Below are 19,869 nucleotides of genomic sequence, written 5' to 3'. Positions count from 1 at the left end.
GAACAGTTACACAGCTAAGAAAAGGGAAAGAAAGACTTCGGAAAAAACACAGAAAGAGCCTGTAGATAAAATTATCTTCCTGGGACAGCAGGTTAAGAGAAATTACACAGGGAGCAGTTAAGCTTGTAACACGGGAGAATAAAAAAGAAAATGCAGTTTTATGAAGTGTGTTTGCCTAATCCAGCAAGGACTTTTGTTCTATTTCTCTATTTGCTTCTTTCATTGGTAAAGTAAGTTTCAAGTACACATGCAGGTATGACTGAGAGAGCCAGGGTATAATATTTTTAAGCGTTTGCACCATCGCTAATGTAGGAAGAGAGGTATAGCAAAGACATGAAAGGGGTAGCAAAAATAAATATGTGAAGAGGCAATAGTGACACCAATATAAGCCACCTATTTATAAAACTGACATGGAAGAAATACTAAAGGATAACTTCTATAATTGTAGCCGAAGACGAAAATACTCTCGTTGTCAGCAGGATTCGAACCTGCGCGGGGAGACCCCAATGGATTTCGAGTCCATCGCCTTAACCACTCGGCCACAACAACTTACTGCAAACTTTGTGCAAATAATCTGTATGAAAGTTTTCAAGGTGTCCCACAGCAAATTCCTGATGTACTGCAATGCACTTTTTAAAAAAATATACAAACAAGCAGGTACAAGGAGCTCAAATGAGATTAATGGCGCCTAAATAGAGCACGTAAAGGAACAGTTACACATCTAAGAAAAGGGAAAGAAAGACTAGGGAAAAAACACAGAAAGAGCCTGTAGATAAAATTATCTTCCTGGGACAGCAGGTTAAGAGAAATCACACAGGGAGCAGTTAAGCTTGTAACACAGGAGAATAAAAAAGAAAATGCACTTTTATGAAGTGTGTTTGCCTAATCCAGCAAGCACTTTTGTTCTATTTCTCTATTTGCTTCTTTTATTGGTAAAGTAAGTTTCAAGTGCACATGCAGGTATGACTGAGAGCCAGGGTATAATATTTTGAAGCGTTTGCACCATCGCTAATGTAGGAAGAGAGGTATGGCAAAGACATGAAAGGGGTAGCAAAAATAAATATGTGAAGAGGCAATAGTGACACCAATATAAGCCACCTATTTATAAAACTGACATGGAAGAAATACTAAAGGTTAACTTCTAAAATTGTAGCCGAAGACGAAAATACTCTCATTGTTGGCAGGATTCGAACCTGCGCGGGGAGACCCCAATGGATTTCAAGTCCATCGCCTTAACCACTCGGCCACAACAACTTACTGTAAGCTTTGTGCAAATAATCTGTATGAAAGTTTTCAAGGTGTCCCACAGCAAATTCCTGATGTTCTGCAATGCACTTTTTAAAAACAATACAAACAAGCAGGTACAAGGAGCTCAAATGAGATTAATGGCGCCTAAATAGAGCACGTAAAGGAACAGTTACACAGCTAAGAAAAGGGAAAGAAAGACTAGGGAAAAAACACAGAAAGAGCCTGTAGATAAAATTATCTTCCTGGGACAGCAGGTTAAGAGAAATTACACAGGGAGCAGTTAAGCTTGTAACACGGGAGAATAAAAAAGAAAATGCAGTTTTATGAAGTGTGTTTGCCTAATCCAGCAAGGACTTTTGTTCTATTTCTCTATTTGCTTCTTTCATTGGTAAAGTAAGTTTCAAGTACACATGCAGGTATGACTGAGAGAGCCAGGGTATAATATTTTTAAGCGTTTGCACCATCGCTAATGTAGGAAGAGAGGTATAGCAAAGACATGAAAGGGGTAGCAAAAATAAATATGTGAAGAGGCAATAATGACACCAATATAAGCCACCTATTTATAAAACTGACATGGAAGAAATACTAAAGGTTAACTTCTAAAATTGTATCAGAAGACGAAAATACTCTCGTTGTCGGCAGGATTCGAACCTGCGCGGGGAGACCCCAATGGATTTCGAGTCCATCGCCTTAACCACTCGGCCACTACAACTTACTGTAAACTTTGTGCAAATAATCTGTATGAAAGTTTTCAAGGTGTCCCACAGCAAATTCCTGATGTTCTGCAATGCACTTTTTAAAAACAATACAAACAAGCAGGTACAAGGAGCTCAAATTAGATTAATGGTGCCTAAATAGAGCACGTAAAGGAACAGTTACACAGCTAAGAAAAGGGAAAGAAAGACTAGGAAAAAAAACACAGAAAGAGCCTGTAGATAAAATTATCTTCCTGGGACAGCAGGTTAAGAGAAATTATACAGGGAGCAGTTAAGCTTGTAACACAGGAGAATAAAAAAGAAAATGCCCTTTTATGAAGTGTGTTTGCCTAATCCAGCAAGCACTTTATTTCTATTTCTCTATTTGCTTCTTTTATGGCAAGGGGCGACCACTCGGTCCCCCGAACGTATGGATGGGTTCCCCGAACCTCCCGGGAAACCATTTTGGGCGGGGTGGGCGTAGCCCGGCTGGTATGCCCGAAGCGGCGTAACCGGGGCGCGCCTTCCCCCGCCCAAGAGGGGTTGTCCTAGACACCTCAACGGAAGACGCCACGCCCCGTAGGCGTACCAGGGACGGGTCCACGCCCTCCCGCAGAAGAATAAAGGAGCGGGAATCCAGAGGAGCGTCCTCTTGTTCCTCGGATCGGAAGGCTCCACCCACTCGTTGCCCATGAGCCCTCGACGGAACAAGCAGCAATTTTGACCCACCCACCAGCCCCTTATGGCAAATGTTTGGAGAAATAAAGTCTTGCAGAGAGATGGAAGTATAGGCCTTTTTTCCTTGGTAGAAAGAATGAAGGAATGTTGAGAATAAAGATTGACCTTTTGCAAAGATGTCTTCTTGCAGGAAAGAGCAATTGATGGCACAGTAGGATGATGTCGAGTTTTTTCTTTCCTTAGTAGGTAAACAACTGTCGTATTTATTTGTCGGGCGGTAAGGTCATGATCGGTGAGCAGTAATTTCAAGGTCCCTAGAGTGGGGCGCCACCAACAATGGATGGGAGCGCCCGGGGGAAGACGGCCATTGGCCCCTTCCACGGGGAGGCGGCACCCACTAAGGATGGGGCGCCTAGGGGGAGATGGCCATGGGCCCCTCCCAGGGGGTGAGGCGGTTAGATGCCCCTCCTACTAATTTCCCGGGGCCGGATATCCGCGACGGCGGATAGAGAGTGTGGGGATGGGGGGAGAGTCCACGCTGTCCTTCCTACAGAGACCTCCTACGGGAACTCGGACGACCCTTAAGATGGCATCGAGTAGAAAGGGGGCCCCCACCACGACAAGGGAAGTTACAGTTGGCAATGAGGGTACAGTCCTCTGCGCATGCGCCGCTCACACCGTGAGGGCGGGAGTCTGGTAGTAGGGATCTGACACCGGTTAAGACCTTGCCGTTGGCCCTTAATGCTAGGATGTACAATTTGAGTTAGAGTGTATGCATTTTCAGGATGTTAGCCAAAAGTACATGACTGCATCGAAATGTAATAAATGACGAATTGTACATAATGCATAATGATGAAACTTTTATTTAATGTTTTAAATTTTGTTTCATATTTTAATAAATACGGCCGGGAGGGTGACTCCCTCCCGCCTTCCAAAAGTTCAACTATTGTCCGACTTCCCATTCTTGGGGAATGTGTTGGGAGGGGGTGGCGGGCATCCCGGCCATATTGGTAAAGTAAGTTTCAAGTGCACATGCAGGTATGACTGAGAGCCAGGGTATAATATTTTGAAGCGTTTGCACCATCGCTAATGTAGGAAGAGAGGTATGGCAAAGACATGAAAGGGGTAGCAAAAATAAATATGTGAAGAGGCAATAGTGACACCAATATAAGCCACCTATTTATAAAACTGACATGGAAGAAATACTAAAGGTAAACTTCTAAAATTGTAGCCGAAGACGAAAATACTCTCATCGTCAGCAGGATTTGAACCTACGCAGGGAGACCCCAATGGATTTCGAGTCCATCGCCTTAACCACTCGGCCACAACAACTTACTGCAAGCGTTGTGCAAATAATCTGTATGAAAGTTTTCAAGGTGTCCCACAGCAAATTCCTGATGTTCTGCAATGCAATTTTTAAAAACAATACAAACAAGCAGGTACAAGGAGCTCAAATTAGATTAATGGCGCCTAAATAGAGCACGTAAAGGAACAGTTACACAGCTAAGAAAAGGGAAAGAAAGACTAGGGAAAAAACACAGAAAGAGCCTGTAGATAAAATTATCTTCCTGGGACAGCAGGTTAAGAGAAATTACACAGGGAGCAGTTAAGCATGTAACACGGGAGAATAAAAAAGAAAATGCAGTTTTATGAAGTGTGCTGGCCTAATCCAGCAAGCACTTTTGTTCTATTTCTCTATTTGCTTCTTTCATTGGTAAAGTAAGTTTCAAGTACACATGCAGGTATGACTGAGAGAGCCAGGGTGTAATATTTTTAAGCGTTTGCACCATCGCTAATGTAGGAAGAGAGGTATAGCAAAGACATGAAAGGGGTAGCAAAAATAAATATGTGAAGAGGCAATAATGACACCAATATAAGCCACCTATTTATAAAACTGACACGGAAGAAATACTAAAGGTTAACTTCTAAAATTGTATCAGAAGACGAAAATGCTCTCATTGTCGGAAGGATTCGAACCTGCGCGGGGAGACGCCAATGGATTTCGAGTCCATCGCCTTAACCACTCGGCCACAACAACTTACTGTAAGCTTTGTGCAAATAATCTGTATGAAAATTTTCAAGGTGTCCCACAGCAAATTCCTGATGTTCTGCAATGCACTTTTTAAAAACAATACAAACAAGCAGGTACAAGGAGCTCAAATTAGATTAATGGTGCCTAAATAGAGCACGTAAAGGAACAGTTACACAGCTAAGAAAAGGGAAAGAAATCCTAGGGAAAAAACACAGAAAGAGCCTGTAGATAAAATGATCTTCCTGGGACAGCAGGTTAAGAGAAATTATACAGGGAGCAGTTAGGCTTGTAACACGGGAGAATAAAAAAGAAAATGCCCTTTTATGAAGTGTGTTTGCCTAATCCAGCAAGCACTTTATTTCTATTTCTCTATTTGCTTCTTTTATTGGTAAAGTAAGTTTCAAGTGCACATGCAGGTATGACTGAGAGCCAGGGTATAATATTTTGAAGCGTTTGCACCATCGCTAATGTAGGAAGAGAGGTATGGCAAAGACATGAAAGGGGTAGCAAAAATAAATATGTGAAGAGGCAATAGTGACACCAATATAAGCCACCTATTTATAAAACTGACATGGAAGAAATACTAAAGGTTAACTTCTAAAATTGTAGCCGAAGACGAAAATACTCTCGTCGGCAGGATTTGAACCTGCACGGGGAGACCCCAATGGATTTCAAGTCCATCGCCTTAACCACTCGGCCACAACAACTTACTGCAAGGTTTGTGCAAATAATCTGTATGAAAGTTTTCAAGGTGTCCCACAGCAAATTCCTGATGTTCTGCAATGCACTTTTTAAAAACAATACAAAAAAGCAGGTACAAGGAGCTCAAATGAGATTAATAGCGCCTAAATAGAGCACGTAAAGGAACAGTTACACAGCTAAGAAAAGGGAAAGAAAGACTAGGGAAAAAACACAGAAAGAGCCTGTAGATAAAATTATCTTCCTGGGACAGCAGGTTAAGAGAAATTACACAGGGAGCAGTTAAGCTTGTAACACGGGAGAATAAAAAAGAAAATGCAGTTTTATGAAGTGTGTTAGCCTAATCCAGCAAGCACTTTTGTTCTATTTCTCTATTTGCTTCTTTCATTGGTAAATAAGTTTCAAGTACACATGCAGGTATGACTGAGAGAGCCAGGGTATAATATTTTGAAGCGTTTGCACCATCACTAATGTAGGAAGAGAGGTATAGCAAAGACATGAAAGGGGTAGCAAAAATAAATATGTGAAGAGGCAATAGTGACACCAATATAAGCCACCTATTTATAAAACTGACATGGAAGAAATACTAAAGGATAACTTCTATAATTGTAGCCGAAGACGAAAATACTCTCGTTGTCGGCAGGATTCGAACCTGCGCGGGGAGACCCCAATGGATTTCGAGTCCATTGCCTTAACCACTCGGCCACAACAACTTACTGCAAACTTTGTGCAAATAATCTGTATGAAAGTTTTCAAGGTGTCCCACAGCAAATTCCTGATGTACTGCAATGCACTTTTTAAAAAAATATACAAACAAGCAGGTACAAGGAGCTCAAATGAGATTAATGGCGCCTAAATAGAGCACGTAAAGGAACAGTTACACAGCTAAGAAAAGGGAAAGAAAGACTAGGGAAAAAACACAGAAAGAGCCTGTAGATAAAATTATCTTCCTGGGACAGCAGGTTAAGAGAAATCACACAGGGAGCAGTTAAGCTTGTAACACGGGAGAATAAAAAAGAAAATGCACTTTTATGAAGTGTGTTTGCCTAATCCAGCAAGCACTTTTGTTCTATTTCTCTGTTTGCTTCTTTTATTGGTAAAGTAAGTTTCAAGTGCACATGCAGGTATGACTGAGAGCCAGGGTATAATATTTTGAAGCGTTTGCACCATCGCTAATGTAGGAAGAGAGGTATGGCAAAGACATGAAAGGGGTAGCAAAAATAAATATGTGAAGAGGCAATAGTGACACCAATATAAGCCACCTATTTATAAAACTGACATGGAAGAAATACTAAAGGTTAACTTCTAAAATTGTAGCCGAAGACGAAAATACTCTCGTTGTCGGCAGGATTCGAACCTGCGCGGGGAGACCCCAATGGATTTTGAGTCCATCGCCTTAACCACTCGGCCACAACAACTTACTATAAGCTTTGTGCAAATAATCTGTATGAAAGTTTTCAAGGTGTCCCACAGCAAATTCCTGATGTACTGCAATGCACTTTTTAAAAAAATATACAAACAAGCAGGTACAAGGAGCTCAAATGAGATTAATGGCGTCTAAATAGAGCACGTAAAGGAACAGTTACACAGCTAAGAAAAGGGAAAGAAAGACTAGGGAAAAAACACAGAAAGAGCCTGTAGATAAAATTATCTTCCTGGGACAGCAGGTTAAGAGAAATCACACAGGGAGCAGTTAAGCTTGTAACACGGGAGAATAAAAAAGAAAATGCACTTTTATGAAGTGTGTTTGCCTAATCCAGCAAGCACTTTTGTTCTATTTCTCTATTTGCTTCTTTTATTGGTAAAGTAAGTTTCAAGTGCACATGCAGGTGTTACTGAGAGCCAGGGTATAATATTTTGAAGCGTTTGCACCATCGCTAATGTAGGAAGAGAGGTATGGCAAAGACATGAAAGGGGTAGCAAAAATAAATATGTGAAGAGGCAATAGTGACACCAATATAAGCCACCTATTTATAAAACTGACATGGAAGAAATACTAAAGGTTAACTTATAAAATTGTATCAGAAGACGAAAATACTCTCGTTGTCGGAAGGATTTGAACCTGCGCGGGGAGACTCCAATGGCTTTCAAGTCCATCGCCTTAACCACTCGGCCACAACAACTTACTGCAAGCTTTGTGCAAATAATCTGTATGAAAGTTTTCAAGGTGTCCCACAGCAAATTCCTGATGTTCTGCAATGCACTTTTTAAAAACAATACAAAAAAGCAGGTACAAGGAGCTCAAATTAGATTAATGGTGACTAAATAGAGCACGTAAAGGAACAGTTACACAGCTAAGAAAAGGGAAAGAAATCCTAGGGACAAAACACAGAAAGAGCCTGTAGATAAAATTATCTTCCTGGGACAGCAGGTTAAGAGAAATTATACAGGGAGCAGTTAGGCTTGTAACACGGGAGAATAAAAAAGAAAATGCCCTTTTATGAAGTGTGTTTGCCTAATCCAGCAAGCACTTTATTTCTATTTCTCTATTTGCTTCTTTTATTGGTAAAGTAAGTTTCAAGTGCACATGCAGGTATGACTGAGAGCCAGGGTATAATATTTTGAAGCGTTTGCACCATCGCTAATGTAGGAAGAGAGGTATGGCAAAGACATGAAAGGGGTAGCAAAAATAAATATGTGAAGAGGCAATAGTGACACCAATATAAGCCACCTATTTATAAAACTGACATGGAAGAAATACTAAAGGTTAACTTCTAAAATTGTAGCCGAAGACGAAAATACTCTCATTGTTGACAGGATTTGAACCTGCGCGGGAAGACCCCAATGGATTTCAAGTCCATCGCCTTAACCACTCGGCCACAACAACTTACCGCAAGCTTTGTGCAAATAATCTGTATGAAAGTTTTCAAGGTGTCCCACAGCAAATTCCTGATGTACTGCAATGCACTTTTTAAAAAAATATACAAACAAGCAGGTACAAGGAGCTCAAATGAGATTAATGGCGTCTAAATAGAGCACGTAAATGAACAGTTACACTGCTAAGAAAAGGGAAAGAAAGACTAGGGAAAAAACACAGAAAGAGCCTGTAGATAAAATTATCTTCCTGGGACAGCAGGTTAAGAGAAATCACACAGGGAGCAGTTAAGCTTGTAACACGGGAGAATAAAAAAGAAAATGCACTTTTATGAAGTGTGTTTGCCTAATCCAGCAAGCACTTTTGTTCTATTTCTCTATTTGCTTCTTTTATTGGTAAAGTAAGTTTCAAGTGCACATGCAGGTGTTACTGAGAGCCAGGGTATAATATTTTGAAGCGTTTGCACCATCGCTAATGTAGGAAGAGAGGTATGGCAAAGACATGAAAGGGGTAGCAAAAATAAATATGTGAAGAGGCAATAGTGACACGAATATAAGCCACCTATTTATAAAACTGACATGGGAGAAATACTAAAGGTTAACTTCTAAAATTGTATCAGAAGACGAAAATACTCTCGTTGTCGACAGGATTTGAACCTGCGCGGGAAGACCCCAATGGATTTCAAGTCCATCGCCTTAACCACTCGGCCACAACAACTTACTGCAAGGTTTGTGCAAATAATCTGTATGAAAGTTTTCAAGGTGTCCCACAGCAAATTCCTGATGTTCTGCAATGCACTTTTTAAAAACAATACAAAAAAGCAGGTACAAGGAGCTCAAATGAGATTAATAGCGCCTAAATAGAGCACGTAAAGGAACAGTTACACAGCTAAGAAAAGGGAAAGAAAGACTAGGGAAAAAACACAGAAAGAGCCTGTAGATAAAATTATCTTCCTGGGACAGCAGGTTAAGAGAAATTACACAGGGAGCAGTTAAGCTTGTAACACGGGAGAATAAAAAAGAAAATGCAGTTTTATGAAGTGTGTTAGCCTAATCCAGCAAGCACTTTTGTTCTATTTCTCTATTTGCTTCTTTCATTGGTAAAGTAAGTTTCAAGTACACATGCAGGTATGACTGAGAGAGCCAGGGTATAATATTTTGAAGCGTTTGCACCATCACTAATGTAGGAAGAGAGGTATAGCAAAGACATGAAAGGGGTAGCAAAAATAAATATGTGAAGAGGCAATAGTGACACCAATATAAGCCACCTATTTATAAAACTGACATGGAAGAAATACTAAAGGATAACTTCTATAATTGTAGCCGAAGACGAAAATACTCTCGTTGTCGGCAGGATTCGAACCTGCGCGGGGAGACCCCAATGGATTTCGAGTCCATTGCCTTAACCACTCGGCCACAACAACTTACTGCAAACTTTGTGCAAATAATCTGTATGAAAGTTTTCAAGGTGTCCCACAGCAAATTCCTGATGTACTGCAATGCACTTTTTAAAAAAATATACAAACAAGCAGGTACAAGGAGCTCAAATGAGATTAATGGCGCCTAAATAGAGCACGTAAAGGAACAGTTACACAGCTAAGAAAAGGGAAAGAAAGACTAGGGAAAAAACACAGAAAGAGTCTGTAGATAAAATTATCTTCCTGGGACAGCAGGTTAAGAGAAATCACACAGGGAGCAGTTAAGCTTGTAACACGGGAGAATAAAAAAGAAAATGCACTTTTATGAAGTGTGTTTGCCTAATCCAGCAAGCACTTTGTTCTATTTCTCTGTTTGCTTCTTTTATTGGTAAAGTAAGTTTCAAGTGCACATGCAGGTATGACTGAGAGCCAGGGTATAATATTTTGAAGCGTTTGCACCATCGCTAATGTAGGAAGAGAGGTATGGCAAAGACATGAAAGGGGTAGCAAAAATAAATATGTGAAGAGGCAATAGTGACACCAATATAAGCCACCTATTTATAAAACTGACATGGAAGAAATACTAAAGGTTAACTTCTAAAATTGTAGCCGAAGACGAAAATACTCTCGTTGTCGGCAGGATTCGAACCTGCGCGGGGAGACCCCAATGGATTTCGAGTCCATCGCCTTAACCACTCGGCCACAACAACTTACTATAAGCTTTGTGCAAATAATCTGTATGAAAGTTTTCAAGGTGTCCCACAGCAAATTCCTGATGTACTGCAATGCACTTTTTAAAAAAATATACAAACAAGCAGGTACAAGGAGCTCAAATGAGATTAATGGCGTCTAAATAGAGCACGTAAAGGAACAGTTACACAGCTAAGAAAAGGGAAAGAAAGACTAGGGAAAAAACACAGAAAGAGCCTGTAGATAAAATTATCTTCCTGGGACAGCAGGTTAAGAGAAATCACACAGGGAGCAGTTAAGCTTGTAACACGGGAGAATAAAAAAGAAAATGCACTTTTATGAAGTGTGTTTGCCTAATCCAGCAAGCACTTTTGTTCTATTTCTCTATTTGCTTCTTTTATTGGTAAAGTAAGTTTCAAGTGCACATGCAGGTGTTACTGAGAGCCAGGGTATAATATTTTGAAGCGTTTGCACCATCGCTAATGTAGGAAGAGAGGTATGGCAAAGACATGAAAGGGGTAGCAAAAATAAATATGTGAAGAGGCAATAGTGACACCAATATAAGCCACCTATTTATAAAACTGACATGGAAGAAATACTAAAGGTTAACTTCTAAAATTGTATCAGAAGACAAAAATACTCTCGTTGTCGGAAGGATTTGAACCTGCGCGGGGAGACTCCAATGGCTTTCAAGTCCATCGCCTTAACCACTCGGCCACAACAACTTACTGCAAGCTTTGTTCAAATAATCTGTATGAAAGTTTTCAAGGTGTCCCACAGCAAATTCCTGATGTTCTGCAATGCACTTTTTAAAAACAATACAAACAAGCAGGTACAAGGAGCTCAAATTAGATTAATGGTGACTAAATAGAGCACGTAAAGGAACAGTTACACAGCTAAGAAAAGGGAAAGAAATCCTAGGGACAAAACACAGAAAGAGCCTGTAGATAAAATTATCTTCCTGGGACAGCAGGTTAAGAGAAATTATACAGGGAGCAGTTAGGCTTGTAACACGGGAGAATAAAAAAGAAAATGCCCTTTTATGAAGTGTGTTTGCCTAATCCAGCAAGCACTTTATTTCTATTTCTCTATTTGCTTCTTTTATTGGTAAAGTAAGTTTCAAGTGCACATGCAGGTATGACTGAGAGCCAGGGTATAATATTTTGAAGCGTTTGCACCATCGCTAATGTAGGAAGAGAGGTATGGCAAAGACATGAAAGGGGTAGCAAAAATAAATATGTGAAGAGGCAATAGTGACACCAATATAAGCCACCTATTTATAAAACTGACATGGAAGAAATACTAAAGGTTAACTTCTAAAATTGTAGCCGAAGACGAAAATACTCTCATTGTTGACAGGATTTGAACCTGCGCGGGAAGACCCCAATGGATTTCAAGTCCATCGCCTTAACCACTCGGCCACAACAACTTACTGCAAGCTTTGTGCAAATAATCTGTATGAAAGTTTTCAAGGTGTCCCACAGCAAATTCCTGATGTACTGCAATGCACTTTTAAAAAAAATATACAAACAAGCAGGTACAAGGAGCTCAAATGAGATTAATGGCGTCTAAATAGAGCACGTAAATGAACAGTTACACTGCTAAGAAAAGGGAAAGAAAGACTAGGGAAAAAACACAGAAAGAGCCTGTAGATAAAATTATCTTCCTGGGACAGCAGGTTAAGAGAAATCACACAGGGAGCAGTTAAGCTTGTAACACGGGAGAATAAAAAAGAAAATGCACTTTTATGAAGTGTGTTTGCCTAATCCAGCAAGCACTTTTGTTCTATTTCTCTATTTGCTTCTTTTATTGGTAAAGTAAGTTTCAAGTGCACATGCAGGTGTTACTGAGAGCCAGGGTATAATATTTTGAAGCGTTTGCACCATCGCTAATGTAGGAAGAGAGGTATGGCAAAGACATGAAAGGGGTAGCAAAAATAAATATGTGAAGAGGCAATAGTGACACGAATATAAGCCACCTATTTATAAAACTGACATGGGAGAAATACTAAAGGTTAACTTCTAAAATTGTATCAGAAGACGAAAATACTCTCGTTGTCGACAAGATTTGAACCTGCGCGGGAAGACCCCAATGGATTTCAAGTCCATCGCCTTAACCACTCGGCCACAACAACTTACTGCAAGCTTTGTGCAAATAATCTGTATGAAAGTTTTCAAGGTGTCCCACAGCAAATTCCTGATGTTCTGCAATGCACTTTTTAAAAACAATACAAAAAAGCAGGTACAAGGAGCTCAAATGAGATTAATGGCGCCTAAATAGAGCACGTAAAGGAACAGTTACACAGCTAAGAAAAGGGAAAGAAAGACTAGGGAAAAAACACAGAAAGAGCCTGTAGATAAAATTATCTTCCTGGGACAGCAGGTTAAGAGAAATTACACAGGGAGCAGTTAAGCTTGTAACAGGGGAGAATAAAAAAGAAAATGCAGTTTTATGAAGTGTGTTAGCCTAATCCAGCAAGCACTTTTGTTCTATTTCTCTATTTGCTTCTTTCATTGGTAAAGTAAGTTTCAAGTACACATGCAGGTATGACTGAGAGAGCCAGGGTATAATATTTTGAAGCGTTTGCACCATCACTAATGTAGGAAGAGAGGTATAGCAAAGACATGAAAGGGGTAGCAAAAATAAATATGTGAAGAGGCAATAGTGACACCAATATAAGCCACCTATTTATAAAACTGACATGGAAGAAATACTAAAGGATAACTTCTATAATTGTAGCCGAAGACGAAAATACTCTCGTTGTCGGCAGGATTCGAACCTGCGCGGGGAGACCCCAATGGATTTCGAGTCCATCGCCTTAACCACTCGGCCACAACAACTTACTGCAAACTTTGTGCAAATAATCTGTATGAAAGATTTCAAGGTGTCCCACAGCAAATTCCTGATGTACTGCAATGCACTTTTTAAAAAGATATACAAACAAGCAGGTACAAGGAGCTCAAATGAGATTAATGGCGCCTAAATAGAGCACGTAAAGGAACAGTTACACAGCTAAGAAAAGGGAAAGAAAGACTAGGGAAAAAACACAGAAAGAGCCTGTAGATAAAATTATCTTCCTGGGACAGCAGGTTAAGAGAAATCACACAGGGAGCAGTTAAGCTTGTAACACGGGAGAATAAAAAAGAAAATGCACTTTTATGAAGTGTGTTTGCCTAATCCAGCAAGCACTTTTGTTCTATTTCTCTATTTGCTTCTTTTATTGGTAAAGTAAGTTTCAAGTGCACATGCAGGTATGACTGAGAGCCAGGGTATAATATTTTGAAGCGTTTGCACCATCGCTAATGTAGGAAGAGAGGTATGGCAAAGACATGAAAGGGGTAGCAAAAATAAATATGTGAAGAGGCAATAGTGACACCAATATAAGCCACCTATTTATAAAACTGACATGGAAGAAATACTAAAGGTTAACTTCTAAAATTGTAGCCGAAGACGAAAATACTCTCGTTGTCGGCAGGATTCGAACCTGCGCGGGGAGACCCCAATGGATTTCAAGTCCATCGCCTTAACCACTCGGCCACAACAACTTACTGTAAGCTTTGTGCAAATAATCTGTATGAAAGTTTTCAAGGTGTCCCACAGCAAATTCCTGATGTTCTGCAATGCACTTTTTAAAAACAATGCAAACAAGCAGGTACAAGGAGCTCAAATGAGATTAATGGCGCCTAAATAGAGCACGTAAAGGAACAGTTACAGAGCTAAGAAAAGGGAAAGAAAGACTAGGGAAAAAACACAGAAAGAGCCTGTAGATAAAATTATCTTCCTGGGACAGCAGGTTAAGAGAAATTACACAGGGAGCAGTTAAGCTTGTAACACGGGAGAATAAAAAAGAAAATGCAGTTTTATGAAGTGTGTTTGCCTAATCCAGCAAGGACTTTTGTTCTATTTCTCTATTTGCTTCTTTCATTGGTAAAGTAAGTTTCAAGTACACATGTAGGTATGACTGAGAGAGCCAGGGTATAATATTTTTAAGCGTTTGCACCATCGCTAATGTAGGAAGAGAGGTATAGCAAAGACATGAAAGGGGTAGCAAAAATAAATATGTGAAGAGGCAATAATGACACTAATATAAGCCACCTATTTATAAAACTGACATGGAAGAAATACTAAAGGTTAACTTCTAAAATTGTATCAGAAGACGAAAATACTCTCGTTGTCGGAAGGATTCGAACCTGCGCGGGGAGACCCCAATGGATTTCGGGTCCATCGCCTTAACCACTCGGCCACTACAACTTACTGTAAACTTTGTGCAAATAATCTGTATGAAAGTTTTCAAGGTGTCCCACAGCAAATTCCTGATGTTCTGCAATGCACTTTTTAAAAACAATACAAACAAGCAGGTACAAGGAGCTCAAATTAGATTAATGGTGCCTAAATAGAGCACGTAAAGGAACAGTTACACAGCTAAGAAAAGGGAAAGAAAGACTAGGAAAAAAAACACAGAAAGAGCCTGTAGATAAAATTATCTTCCTGGGACAGCAGGTTAAGAGAAATTATACAGGGAGCAGTTAAGCTTGTAACACAGGAGAATAAAAAAGAAAATGCCCTTTTATGAAGTGTGTTTGCCTAATCCAGCAAGCACTTTATTTCTATTTCTCTATTTGCTTCTTTTATGGCAAGGGGCGACCACTCGGTCCCCCGAACGTATGGATGGGTTCCCCGAACCTCCCGGGAAACCATTTTGGGCGGGGTGGGCGTAGCCCGGCTGGTATGCCCGAAGCGGCGTAGCCGGGGCGCGCCTTCCCCCGCCCAAGAGGGGTTGTCCTAGACACCTCAACGGAAGACGCCACGCCCCGTAGGCGTACCAGGGACGGGTCCACGCCCTCCCGCAGAAGAATAAAGGAGCGGGAATCCAGAGGAGCGTCCTCTTGTTCCTCGGATCGGAAGGCTCCACCCACTCGTTGCCCATGAGCCCTCGACGGAACAAGCAGCAATTTTGACCCACCCACCAGCCCCTTATGGCAAATGTTTGGAGAAATAAAGTCTTGCAGAGAGATGGAAGTATAGGCCTTTTTTCCTTGGTAGAAAGAATGAAGGAATGTTGAGAATAAAGATTGACCTTTTGCAAAGATGTCTTCTTGCAGGAAAGAGCAATTGATGGCACAGTAGGATGATGTCGAGTTTTTTCTTTCCTTAGTAGGTAAACAACTGTCGTATTTATTTGTCGGGCGGTAAGGTCATGATCGGTGAGCAGTAATTTCAAGGTCCCTAGAGTGGGGCGCCACCCACAATGGATGGGAGCGCCTGGGGGAAGACAGCCATTGGCCCCTTCCACGGGGAGGCGGCACCCACTAAGGATGGGGCGCCTAGGGGGAGATGGCCATGGGCCCCTCCCAGGGGGTGAGGCGGTTAGATGCCCCTCCTACTAATTTTCCGGGGCCGGATATCCGCGACGGCGGATAGAGAGTGTGGGGATGGGGGGAGAGTCCACGCTGTCCTTCCTACAGAGACCTCATACGGGAACTCGGACGACCCTTAAGATGGCATCGAGTAGAAAGGGGGCCCCCACCACGACAAGGGAAGTTACAGTTGGCAATGAGGGTACAGTCCTCTGCGCATGCGCCGCTCACACCGTGAGGGCGGGAGTCTGGTAGTAGGGATCTGACACTGGTTAAGACCTTGCCGTTGGCCCTTAATGCTAGGATGTACAATTTGAGTTAGAGTGTATGCATTTTCAGGATGTTAGCCAAAAGTACATGACTGCATCGAAATGTAATAAATGACGAATTGTACATAATGCATAATGATGAAACTTTTATTTAATGTTTTAAATTTTGTTTCATATTTTAAGAAATACGGCCGGGAGGGTGACTCCCTCCCGCCTTCCAAAAGTTCAACTATTGTCCGACTTCCCATTCTTGGGGAATGTGTTGGGAGGGGGTGCCGGGCATCCCGGCCATATTGGTAAAGTAAGTTTCAAGTGCACATGCAGGTATGACTGAGAGCCAGGGTATAATATTTTGAAGCGTTTGCACCATCGCTAATGTAGGAAGAGAGGTATGGCAAAGACATGAAAGGGGTAGCAAAAATAAATATGTGAAGAGGCAATAGTGACACCAATATAAGCCACCTATTTATAAAACTGACATGGAAGAAATACTAAAGGTTAACTTCTAAAATTGTAGCCGAATACGAAAATACTCTCATCGTCAGCAGGATTCGAACCTACGCAGGGAGACCCAAATGGATTTCGAGTACATTGCCTTAACCACTCGGCCACAACAACTTACTGCAAGCATCGTGCAACTAATCTGTATGAAAGTTTTCAAGGTGTCCCACAGCAAATTCCTGATGTTCTGCAATGTTCTTTTTAAAAACAATACAAACAAGCAGGTACAAGGAGCTCAAATGAGATTAATGGCACCTAAATAGAGCACGTAAAGGAACAGTTACACACCTAAGAAAAGGGAAAGAAAGTCTAGGGAAAAAACACAGAAAGATCCTGTAGAGAAAATGATCTTCCTGGGACAGCAGGTTAAGAGAAATTACACAGGGAGCAGTTAAGCTTGTAACACGGGAGAATAAAAAACAAAATGCAGTTTTATGAAGTGTGTTTGCCTAATCCAGCAAGCACTTTTGTTCTATTTCTCTATTTGCTTCTTTCATTGGTAAAGTAAGTTTCAAGTACACATGCAGGTATGACTGAGAGAGCCAGGGTATAATATTTTGAAGCGTTTGCACCATCGCTAATGTAGGAAGAGAGGTATAGCAAAGACATAAAAGGGGTAGCAAAAATAAATATATGAAGAGAAAATAGTGACACCAATATAAGCTACCTATTTATAAAACTGACATTGAAGAAATACTAAAGGTTAACTTCTAAAATTGGATCAGAAGACGAAAAAACTCTCGTTGTCGGCAGGATTCGAACCTGCGCGGGGAGACCCCAATGGATTTCGAGTCCATCGCCTTAACCACTCGGCCACAACAACTTACTGTAAGCATTTTGCAAATAATCTGTATGAAAGTTTTCAAGGTGTCCCACAGCAAATTCCTGATGTTCTGCAATGCAATTTTTAAAAACAATACAAACAAGCAGGTACAAGGAGCTCAAATTAGATTAATGGCGCCTAAATAGAGCACGTAAAGGAACAGTTACACAGCTAAGAAAAGGGAAAGCAAGACTAGGGAAAAAACACAGAAAGAGCCTGTAGATAAAATTATCTTCCTGGGACAGCAGGTTAAGAGAAATCACACAGGGAGCAGTTAAGCTTGTAACACGGAAGAATAAAAAAGAAAATGCACTTTTACGAAGTGTGTTTGCCTAATCCAGCAAGCACGTTTGTTCTATTTCTCTATTTGCTTCTTTTATTGGTAAAGTAAGTTTCAAGTGCACATGCAGGTATGACTGAGAGCCAGGGTATAATATTTTGAAGCGTTTGCACCATCGCTAATGTAGGAAGAGAGGTATGGCAAAGACATGAAAGGGGTAGCAAAAATAAATATGTGAAGAGGCAATAGTAACACCAATATAAGCCACCTATTTATAAAACTGACATGGAAGAAATACTAAAGGTTAACTTCTAAAATTGTAGGCGAAGACGAAAATCCTCTCGTTGTCGGCAGGATTTGAACCTGCGCGGGGAGACCCCAATGGATTTCGAGTCCATCGCCTTAACCACTCGGCCACAACAACTTACTGCAAGCATTGTGCAACTAATCTGTATGAAAGTTTTCAAGGTGTCCCACAGCAAATTCCTGATGTTCTGCAATGTACTTTTTAAAAACAATACAAACAAGCAGGTACAAGGAGCTCAAATGAGATTAATGGCACCTAAATAGAGCACGTAAAGGAACAGTTACACACCTAAGAAAAGGGAAAGAAAGTCTAGGGAAAAAACACAGAAAGAGCCTGTAGATAAAATTATCTTCCTGGGACAGCAGGTTAAGAGAAATTACACAGCGAGCAGTTAAGCTTGTAACACGGGAGAATAAAAAAGAAAATGCAGTTTTATGAAGTGTGTTTGCCTAATCCAGCAAGCACTTTTGTTCTATTTCTCTATTTGCTTCTTTCATTGGTAAAGTAAGTTTCAAGTACACATGCAGGTATGACTGAGAGAGCCAGGGTATAATATTTTGAAGCGTTTGCACCATCGCTAATGTAGGAAGAGAGGTATAGCAAAGACATGAAAGGGGTAGCAAAAATAAATATATGAAGAGAAAATAGTGACACCAATATAAGCTACCTATTTATAAAACTGACATTGAAGAAATACTAAAGGTTAACTTCTAAAATTGGATCAGAAGACGAAAATACTCTCGTTGTCGGCAGGATTCGAACCTGCGCGGGGAGACCCCAATGGATTTTGAGTCCATCGCCTTAACCACTCGGCCACAACAACTTACTGTAAGCTTTGTGCAAAAAATCTGTATGGAAGTTTTCAAGTTGTCCCAAAGCAAATTCCTGATGTTCTGCAATGCACTTTTTAAAAACAATACAAACAAGCAGGTACAAGGAGCTCAAATGAGATTAATGGCGCCTAAATAGAGCACGTAAAGGAACAGTTACACAGCTAAGAAAAGGGAAAGAAAGACTAGGGAAAAAACACAGAAAGAGCCTGTAGATAAAATTATCTTCCTGGGACAGCAGGTTAAGAGAAATTACACAGGGAGCAGTTAAGCTTGTAACACGGGAGAATAAAAAAGAAAATGCACTTTTATGAAGTGTGTTTGCCTAATCCAGCAAGCACTTTTGTTCTATTTCTCTATTTGCTTCTTTCATTGGTAAAGTAAGTTTCAAGTACACATGCAGGTATGACTGAGAGAGCCAGGGTATAATATTTTGAAGCGTTTGCACCATCGCTAATGTAGGAAGAGAGGTATAGCAAAGACATGAAAGGGGTAGCAAAAATAAATATATGAAGAGAAAATAGTGACACCAATATAAGCTAGTCGGAAGCATGACGCCGGAGCGTCAAAGGGGGGTTTGCCGGGGCGGAGGCCGGGACCCTGCCGGAGCAGGGGGGCCCGGCGTAAACCCCGGCAGACCGCGCGCCCTCTTTCCCACGGATCGGATCGGGTTTCGCCCTCCCCGGGAAGCCAGCCGCGGAGGTGGGCGCCCAAGGCGCGCGCGCGCGGGCAGCCGGTGGGACACCACAGACAGCCTCGCGCGGCACACAGCCAGGCGCCCCGGGATGGGTCCCGGGGCAGACCGGTCACGTGGCCCCTTTCTCGGGGGCCAGACGCGCCGGCGGCGTACCTCCACGGCAGGACCCGGCGAGGGACCCTGCCACGAGCGATCGGGGGGGTCTGAACTTGTGGGGGGACAAAGGGGAAGCGGAGCTAACCTTGCGACGGCCCCAGCCGCGTCCCGATTGACGATCGAGTGACCCTCAGACAGGCGTAGCCCCGGGAGGAACCCGGGGCCGCAAGGTGCGTTCGAAGTGTCGATGATCAATGTGTCCTGCAATTCACACTAATTCTCGCAGCTAGCTGCGTTCTTCATCGACGCGCGAGCCGAGTGATCCACCGCCAAGAGTCACAGGCAACTTTTCCAAAACGTTTGCCCACCTGCCGGAGCAGGAGAGGCGGGAGGAAGGCGACGCCGTCCGTCCTGCCGCCCGCGCGGCGAGACGGC

The 19,869-nt window shown here is 41.6% G+C and overlaps 23 non-coding genes across 23 annotated transcripts; all 23 read right to left on the bottom strand.

Moving 5' to 3' along the window:
* Positions 1–467: 467 nt before the first annotated feature.
* TRNAS-CGA (transfer RNA serine (anticodon CGA)) lies at positions 468–549 on the bottom strand. The gene has a single exon. It is a non-coding gene; the product is annotated as a tRNA-Ser (tRNA).
* A 623-nt stretch (positions 550–1,172) lies between these two features.
* TRNAS-UGA (transfer RNA serine (anticodon UGA)) lies at positions 1,173–1,254 on the bottom strand. The gene has a single exon. It is a non-coding gene; the product is annotated as a tRNA-Ser (tRNA).
* A 624-nt stretch (positions 1,255–1,878) lies between these two features.
* On the bottom strand, positions 1,879–1,960 carry TRNAS-CGA (transfer RNA serine (anticodon CGA)). The gene has a single exon. It is a non-coding gene; the product is annotated as a tRNA-Ser (tRNA).
* A 1,911-nt stretch (positions 1,961–3,871) lies between these two features.
* TRNAS-CGA (transfer RNA serine (anticodon CGA)) lies at positions 3,872–3,953 on the bottom strand. The gene has a single exon. It is a non-coding gene; the product is annotated as a tRNA-Ser (tRNA).
* A 624-nt stretch (positions 3,954–4,577) lies between these two features.
* Positions 4,578–4,659, bottom strand: TRNAS-CGA (transfer RNA serine (anticodon CGA)). Its single transcript has one exon. It is a non-coding gene; the product is annotated as a tRNA-Ser (tRNA).
* Positions 4,660–5,278: 619 nt separating this feature from the next.
* Positions 5,279–5,360, bottom strand: TRNAS-UGA (transfer RNA serine (anticodon UGA)). The gene has a single exon. It is a non-coding gene; the product is annotated as a tRNA-Ser (tRNA).
* Positions 5,361–5,983: 623 nt separating this feature from the next.
* On the bottom strand, positions 5,984–6,065 carry TRNAS-CGA (transfer RNA serine (anticodon CGA)). The gene has a single exon. It is a non-coding gene; the product is annotated as a tRNA-Ser (tRNA).
* A 623-nt stretch (positions 6,066–6,688) lies between these two features.
* TRNAL-CAA (transfer RNA leucine (anticodon CAA)) lies at positions 6,689–6,770 on the bottom strand. Its single transcript has one exon. It is a non-coding gene; the product is annotated as a tRNA-Leu (tRNA).
* Positions 6,771–7,393: 623 nt separating this feature from the next.
* On the bottom strand, positions 7,394–7,475 carry TRNAS-UGA (transfer RNA serine (anticodon UGA)). The gene has a single exon. It is a non-coding gene; the product is annotated as a tRNA-Ser (tRNA).
* Positions 7,476–8,097: 622 nt separating this feature from the next.
* On the bottom strand, positions 8,098–8,179 carry TRNAS-UGA (transfer RNA serine (anticodon UGA)). The gene has a single exon. It is a non-coding gene; the product is annotated as a tRNA-Ser (tRNA).
* Positions 8,180–8,802: 623 nt separating this feature from the next.
* TRNAS-UGA (transfer RNA serine (anticodon UGA)) lies at positions 8,803–8,884 on the bottom strand. The gene has a single exon. It is a non-coding gene; the product is annotated as a tRNA-Ser (tRNA).
* A 624-nt stretch (positions 8,885–9,508) lies between these two features.
* On the bottom strand, positions 9,509–9,590 carry TRNAS-CGA (transfer RNA serine (anticodon CGA)). Its single transcript has one exon. It is a non-coding gene; the product is annotated as a tRNA-Ser (tRNA).
* Positions 9,591–10,212: 622 nt separating this feature from the next.
* TRNAS-CGA (transfer RNA serine (anticodon CGA)) lies at positions 10,213–10,294 on the bottom strand. Its single transcript has one exon. It is a non-coding gene; the product is annotated as a tRNA-Ser (tRNA).
* Positions 10,295–10,917: 623 nt separating this feature from the next.
* On the bottom strand, positions 10,918–10,999 carry TRNAS-UGA (transfer RNA serine (anticodon UGA)). The gene has a single exon. It is a non-coding gene; the product is annotated as a tRNA-Ser (tRNA).
* Positions 11,000–11,621: 622 nt separating this feature from the next.
* Positions 11,622–11,703, bottom strand: TRNAS-UGA (transfer RNA serine (anticodon UGA)). Its single transcript has one exon. It is a non-coding gene; the product is annotated as a tRNA-Ser (tRNA).
* Positions 11,704–12,326: 623 nt separating this feature from the next.
* On the bottom strand, positions 12,327–12,408 carry TRNAS-UGA (transfer RNA serine (anticodon UGA)). Its single transcript has one exon. It is a non-coding gene; the product is annotated as a tRNA-Ser (tRNA).
* Positions 12,409–13,032: 624 nt separating this feature from the next.
* Positions 13,033–13,114, bottom strand: TRNAS-CGA (transfer RNA serine (anticodon CGA)). The gene has a single exon. It is a non-coding gene; the product is annotated as a tRNA-Ser (tRNA).
* Positions 13,115–13,737: 623 nt separating this feature from the next.
* TRNAS-UGA (transfer RNA serine (anticodon UGA)) lies at positions 13,738–13,819 on the bottom strand. Its single transcript has one exon. It is a non-coding gene; the product is annotated as a tRNA-Ser (tRNA).
* A 624-nt stretch (positions 13,820–14,443) lies between these two features.
* On the bottom strand, positions 14,444–14,525 carry TRNAS-CGA (transfer RNA serine (anticodon CGA)). The gene has a single exon. It is a non-coding gene; the product is annotated as a tRNA-Ser (tRNA).
* A 2,617-nt stretch (positions 14,526–17,142) lies between these two features.
* Positions 17,143–17,224, bottom strand: TRNAS-CGA (transfer RNA serine (anticodon CGA)). The gene has a single exon. It is a non-coding gene; the product is annotated as a tRNA-Ser (tRNA).
* A 622-nt stretch (positions 17,225–17,846) lies between these two features.
* Positions 17,847–17,928, bottom strand: TRNAS-CGA (transfer RNA serine (anticodon CGA)). Its single transcript has one exon. It is a non-coding gene; the product is annotated as a tRNA-Ser (tRNA).
* Positions 17,929–18,552: 624 nt separating this feature from the next.
* Positions 18,553–18,634, bottom strand: TRNAL-CAA (transfer RNA leucine (anticodon CAA)). Its single transcript has one exon. It is a non-coding gene; the product is annotated as a tRNA-Leu (tRNA).
* A 984-nt stretch (positions 18,635–19,618) lies between these two features.
* On the bottom strand, positions 19,619–19,772 carry LOC144801372 (5.8S ribosomal RNA). Its single transcript, XR_013605182.1, has one exon. It is a non-coding gene; the product is annotated as a 5.8S ribosomal RNA (ribosomal RNA).
* Between the last annotated feature and the right edge of the window lie 97 nt (positions 19,773–19,869).

This window comes from Lissotriton helveticus, chromosome 12, assembly GCF_964261635.1.
Source record: "Lissotriton helveticus chromosome 12, aLisHel1.1, whole genome shotgun sequence".
Lineage (NCBI taxonomy): Eukaryota > Metazoa > Chordata > Amphibia > Caudata > Salamandridae > Lissotriton > Lissotriton helveticus.
The sequence above is the reverse complement of the archived record's forward strand: the minus strand, read 5'-3'. Positions and strand labels throughout refer to the sequence as shown.